The sequence below is a fragment of the Juglans microcarpa x Juglans regia genome, chromosome 7D, assembly GCF_004785595.1.
Source record: "Juglans microcarpa x Juglans regia isolate MS1-56 chromosome 7D, Jm3101_v1.0, whole genome shotgun sequence".
In the NCBI taxonomy this organism is placed as follows: domain Eukaryota; kingdom Viridiplantae; phylum Streptophyta; class Magnoliopsida; order Fagales; family Juglandaceae; genus Juglans; species Juglans microcarpa x Juglans regia.
The window spans coordinates 17,073,318-17,080,137 of record NC_054606.1 but is presented as its reverse complement, the minus strand read 5'-3'; the positions used below and the strand labels follow the sequence as shown (position 1 = coordinate 17,080,137).

Below are 6,820 nucleotides of genomic sequence, written 5' to 3'. Positions count from 1 at the left end.
CTAAAATTTACTAGATGACAGCCTGTACATACTTTAGTATTTTGATCGTAACTTTCCACTCAAATATCGGATTGATATGATTATTGATGCCTTGGAAAACTATCTTGAAGAGATACAAATTTGTCTCTAATAATGATTTCTAAATTCAAACTCCTGAAGCACTTACATGGTTGCCAATATGAGTCCTAAAATTTAGACAATTTTGTAGGCGGGAATATGAAGACATTAGAATTTTTTTCCTACCCTATATAAGCATTTCATTACACAAGATTGAGAGTTTTTTTAAGAGGGAGACGGCTCAGTATTAAAGAAGGAAGAGATAAAATTAATTTTTATGGCCGTTGTTTATTTTATTTTTCTCTTGAGATTTTTGTTATCTATTATATTTATGAGTAACTAAATTCTCAAGTAGGGTTAGGAATGAACTTGCACATTATATAGTATTTTTAATTTATTTTTAATTTATGTATTTGACTTTCAATTACTAAAACTCTTTTGTCTTATCATTCTCAATTCATTGTTGATGTTCTCTTCTCCGAATAATCATATAATTTATTCTGTTTATGGATTTAGTCATACTTTTTCTATTGAATGGATTAGTTCTTTGATTATGTTTGGATCAATTATTTATCTATATTGATTTAATTCTTTGCTGCAATATCGCTCCCTGAGTATATTGTCGTTGTTGAATTTTCTCAATAATAATAATAATTTACGTATTTTAAAAGCGGTGAATGATTTTTCAAAGGGTTACATTTGGTTTAATTTTGGTTTATAAACTATACCTTCCGATTGAGAATTTTGGAAATTGGGTTCCCAATTGAGTTATTCAATAAATTAAGAATAGTTAAAATATCGGATTTGTGCAAAGGACTCCCGACGCTTTACTGTTCGTCAAATTTGAGTACTTTTTCCATTAGTCACTTTGCTTCACCTTAATTTGCATTTAAAATTAACCTTTGTCCTCCATTAATCATTTAATTTTTTTTTAGTTTCTTTATTCCTTCTACTATTCTTTTAATTTGTCTCTCTGCGGAATCAACACCTCAAAGTTATGCTACAACTACCGCATTATTCTTTGGGGGTAATCAAATTTTTGCAACAGTGCCGGGGAGACGATAGAAAAATTGCTAGATAATTTTTCTTTTCAACAATTTGTAAAGGCGGTAACTTTGTTCTTTCTTTTAGTTTGTTGCATTTTTTTTCTTCTTTTTTTTTATATTATTTTTATTTATTTTTAGTTTTTTGTTACCTTACATGCATAGATATAAAGACACCTTAAGTAGATTTACTTGTAGGCCTGTACTAGAGTCAGAATCAAAATTTTTAAATCCTTTATTTGGTAATCCATCTAGTCCCGAAGAAATGAATGAACATGAAGATCAACCCACTAGAACTCTTCAAGATTATATCCACCCTACACGCACAACCACACCATCATGCTTCATGTTTCCACCTAATACTCGCCAACTGGAATTTAAAATATGGATGATATAGCTACACCCTACATTTCATGGCTTGAAAAATGAAAATCCATATGTGCACATTAGAGAGTTTGAGGAAGTAGTTGTGACTTTTCATAGTCAAAATGCAACTGATGTGGTTGTGAGACTTAAGTTCTTTCCTTTCTCTTTGAAGAATAGAGCTAAGAGTTGGCTATACTCACTGAGACCACGATCTATTAGGTCATGGAATGAGATGACTCAAGTCTTCTTTAATAAATAATTTCCCCAATATAAGACCAATGCTTTGAAAAGGCAAATATCCACCTTTACACAAAAGGACAATGAGACTTTGTATGAGTCTTAGGAGAGATTTAAGGAGTTGTTGAGTATGTGTCCTCACCATGAGTATGAGAATTGGCGCTTATTGAGCTATTTTTATGATGAACTTACACCTATAGGGCGCCAATTTGTGGAGATAATGTGTAATGGTGAGTTCGTATAGAAAGATCCTAATAAGACCATAGAATACCTCAATGATCTTGCTGAAAAAGCTCACACTTGGACTGGATCTAGTGCTACTGAGAGTACAAATAGGTCACGACCTGCAGAAAACCCAAATGGTGGTGGAATTTACTATCTCGGGGAAGAGGATAACCTAAAGGCTAAAGTTGAGATGCTCACTAAGGAGCTAGATGTGTAAAAGACTAAGGACTTAAAGTCATCACACATGGTTAATCATGCAGAGTCTTTCAGACCATGTTTTGTTTGTGGCAGGATAGATCACATCGCCCAAGAGTGTCCCACACTTGTTGAGATAAGATGGATGTATGAGGAACAATGTAATGCCTTAGATATGTACAAGAAGCCTTTTACACCTTAATCTGACACCTATAATCCGGGGTGGCGCAATCACCCTAATTTTAGCTAGAAGTCTGACAACTAGCTGCCTGCACAACGCTCTAGATTATATCATGCACCATATCATGCACCCTCATCATCTAGGAGCCCTTTAGAAGACATTTTGCATGCTTTTATTGAGGCATAGGCTAAGACTAACCAAAAGTTTAAATCTTTGATTATGCAAGTTGTTGAAGAAAACAGGGAGATAAAGAGCCTAGTGTCCAAATTGATGAGCTCCTTCAGTGTAAATGAGCGAGGTAAGTTCCCTTCTCAAGCTCAATCCGCACCCCATGGTCAACACATGGCTCAAGAGAATTTGAAGGATGTGAATTCCATTGTGACACGAAGTGGTAAGTCATTACACATCCCAATAACGAACAAATCTGAAGATGTGGAAAAGAATCAAGATGGTAGTGATGCCGAACTGTCCAAGGAACCTGAGGTGACAAAGAGTCCTGTTAAGATACCATTCCCTCAAGCTTTAAAATCAAACAAGTGAACGCTGGATCCTAACAATGAAATCCTAGAGAATCTAAGGCAGGTAAAAATCAATCTTCCTCTTTTGCATGTGATTAAACAAGTTCCTACTTATGCAAAAGTTCTCAAGGATTTGTGTACAGTTAAAAGGAAGCACCATGTTAAGAAGACATCATTCCTGACAGAGCAAGTTAGTGCTCTAATTGAGTAGCGGATTCCTTTCAAGTACAAGAATCTTGGTTGTCCAACCATTGCATGCAGCATTGGAAATCATGAGTTTGGACAAGTTTTGCTAGATTTAGGAGCTAGCGTGAATCTAATGTCATATTCTATTTATTTGCAGTTGGGGTTGGGAGAAATTAAACCAACCACTGTGGTATTGTAATTGGCTGACCGTTCAGTCAAGGTAACTCGGGGTGTGGTAAAGGATGTTCTAATTCAAATTGACAAATTTTATTATCCTGTTGATTTCCTAATTCTTGACACTAGCTCTGTTGTTGATACTACTTCTAAAATTATTTCGATTTTAGGTAGACATATCCTTGCCACTGCTAATGCTCTTATTAATTGCAGGAATGAGCTCATGAAACTGTCTTTTGGAAACATGACTCTCGAGGTGAATATCTTCCATATTGCAAAACAACCAGAAGATGATGACGAGAGCCACCAGACATACAGGATTGACTCACTCATGGATATGGGAGTTTCTACAGCTCATTATTTTGATCCCCTTGAGTATTTTCTTATTAATTATGAGTTTGATTCTATTAGTGATACATCTGATGTAGTTGATATTTGTGCTACTTTTTATAGAATTCAGAATTATGACACTCAAGCATGGCAACTGAAGTTTGAGGAGTTGCTTGAGAAATGTGAAAAACAAATTCTTTCAACTGTGGAAACACCCAAAGTTGAATTGAAGCCTCTGCTTAAGGGTTTAAAACATGTTTTCCTTGGTCCAAGTGATACTTTTCATGTTATTATCTCATCTGAATTTTCTGAGTCTTAAGGTGAGAAATTAATTCAGACCCTAAGCGAGCATAAGTCAGCCTTAGGTTGGAGCATTGCTACTATAAAAGATGTTACTCTTCCTTCTTTAGTACTGAGCCATCTCCCTCTTTAAAAAACTCTCAATCTCATGCTAATAAAATGCTTATATAGGGTAGGAAAGAAACCCTAATGTCTTCATATTCTTACCTACAAAATTGCCTAAATTTTAGGACTCATATTGGCAGCCATGTACGTGCTTCAGAAGTTCAAATTTAGAAATTCTTATTAGAGACAAATTTGTAGCCATTTAAGATAAATTTCTAACACATTAAGAATCATATCAATCCGATATTTGAGTGGAAAATTACGATCAAAATACTAAATATATGTACAGCCTGTCTTCCATCGAATTTTAGAATGACTTTTTCTCTTGATCCAAATTACTCTCAAACCCCATCATTATCTTTATTTGAAGATTCCTACACTCGTTGAAAATTTTTAAGTTATTCCAACGTCTTGCCCACTTAAAGTTCTTTGAATTTAATTGGATTTTGACTCGCTCTTTTATAAACTTTAAAATTAAACATAAAAATCTGCTCAAGAGTATCCCAAAGTAAATAGAAACTCAATTCAAGAATACACATTAATTCCTATGATTTCTATTCACATTTTAGCATTTTAGTCCAATAATAGGATATTTAGAGTGCACTTTCGTACACTCATCACACCCCCCAACTTGCTTATTGCTAGTTCTAAGCAATTTTCATGCCAAAACAACTAAAGAGACCAAAGAAAATCACACACAAAGGCCACCAAGTCACAATTTCCAGATTCACATATCAAAGTTTCTTAGGAATTCAATAACCTTATCACAAGCAATCCACCTATAGCAATCCACAAAGTATGTGTTCCAAACTATATTCATCTAACCAGAAGCCCTGACACATGCAACATCAAGAACATATCGAGCAAAAGTTCAACTCTATAACTCACGGGTATAAAAATGTTTCGTGTGAGGATTCTCTCTATGTAGTTGACAATGGGTGTAAACGCACTTTCTGGGAAAATAGGAAATTATGTACAAGCAACAAGTAAACATTGATCTTATGATAGAAATACTAAAAAATGAAACTCCCACCACTCTTTCCAAAAGTTTACTTAGGATCAGAACGATCAACACAAAAGGTTGTAACGTGGCTTAGGTTCGGGGCTATATAAAAAAAAAAGATGAAAATGATTTAAAAATTTTCAAGTACATACAAGGGGAATCTTATTAAATATCTCAATAGACCATACTTCTCACTTGACGTACTCTCCAACTTTTCATACCCTCGAATAATAATGCTTTTCCTTCTTCTTCCTCATCTCTCTCTCTCTCTCTCTCTTTATTCATAATCATTTGATGAACAAACATACACCACTTTGGTATTCTTGCATTTCTACCCAACCTTGACCTTTTTTTTTTTAATTGAAAAACTCAACACAAAAGAACGAAAATGTAAATTCCACACCTAATATACATTTGGAAGTAAAAAGGGTAAAAAAATCAATGTATAGGCTATAATCCAATACGGAGAGGCATGAATGATGTGGGCATATGAAAACAAAAAGTTACATGTGTTTATGACTCAAAGTTGGCTACTAGGGGTCTATGATGGAAATGGTTAGTTTGAAAGGCTCAAACGTTGATCCTAAGTTGACCTTCGTGAAATTCCAAGTATATCCACAATCTTACCACAAACCATGTAATGATATTCTTAAAAGAAGTGCCCAATTCAACAAATCAATGAACGATTATCACAATTTATTACATTTATAGGCTCTCAATCCTCTTCAAGACTCACATGAATACTTAAGCAAAAGACTTCTCTAGCTACATGTGTCAAACCACCATCTTACCACAAAGCTTAGATGAGTGCATTAGGGGTTCTGTGATTGCTTTCGCAAAAAAAAAAAAATGATTATGATGGGTTTAGTGAATTCACTAAGATGGCTATGAATGAGTACACATGTGAAAAAGATGCATGTGTGATGCAGATTAAAAAAATTTTGACACATGAAAATATGCCACATAGTTCCAACAAGCATTTTAAATACTAAATTTGCACCATCGGACTTAAATAGCTAGTGAAAAATGGCAAATTAGTAATTAAGGCCAAACAATAAAATATGGAATAAGATAATTATGACTAAGATCTAGCCTAAGAATCCGGAATAAAATCGTTACTAAAGATAAAGATTACCATAAAAGAAAAATAACAAAAAATGGAAGAGTTGACTAAAGTTTACATTTTGATGGTAAAATGGCTGATTTTGGGGCCGACAAGGGGCCCACCAGGCAAAACATGGTGACCATGATGTACGTGCCGGATAGAGCTTTTCATATTGAGATCATATGCGCGATTTTGACACATGTAACCAAAGTTATAGTTAAAATATGGGTGTCGCCACTTCTACTTACCTAACCAAGGAATATGTCTCCTTGCCCAACCAAGGGATGAGTCTCATTGCCCAACCGAGGGATAACTCTCCTCGCCTAACCAAGAGATAAGTTGCCTCACCCAACCGAGATATAAGTCGTTCATCACCCAAATCTACCGCCTCTCACCTAAATCTTAGGGATACTCATCATATGGCCTAGAACCTCCTACATCAAGAGTTACTTAATAATGTTAATTTTAGAAAGAAAAAGGATCATAATGCTACTCGTTTTTTAAAACTTTTTCTTTTTCAACGAAGCATTAGGTATAAAACATTCAATTGCTTAAAAATAAATGTAATTTATAAAAGAAAATTAGAGTCTCTACAGAAGCCTTTATTAAATATTTACTCAAATCTCTTTCTATAAAAACATATAGTAAAACCTTCGTGCATAATCTAGGTCTCTATCTCTTCTCCTTGAATTAAGTCTTGTCCTGTAACCTCAAATCTCATTCAGTCTCATTTATGCCTCATACATGCCTTTATCATCTTTCTTCTTTTAACCTCATAGTTAGTACATACTGTTA

General features: G+C 34.4%; 1 non-coding gene across 1 annotated transcript; it reads right to left on the bottom strand.

The window, feature by feature from the left end:
• Positions 1-1,745: 1,745 nt before the first annotated feature.
• On the bottom strand, positions 1,746-1,853 carry LOC121240128. The gene has a single exon (XR_005935457.1). It is a non-coding gene; the product is annotated as a small nucleolar RNA R71 (small nucleolar RNA).
• Positions 1,854-6,820: the final 4,967 nt, after the last annotated feature.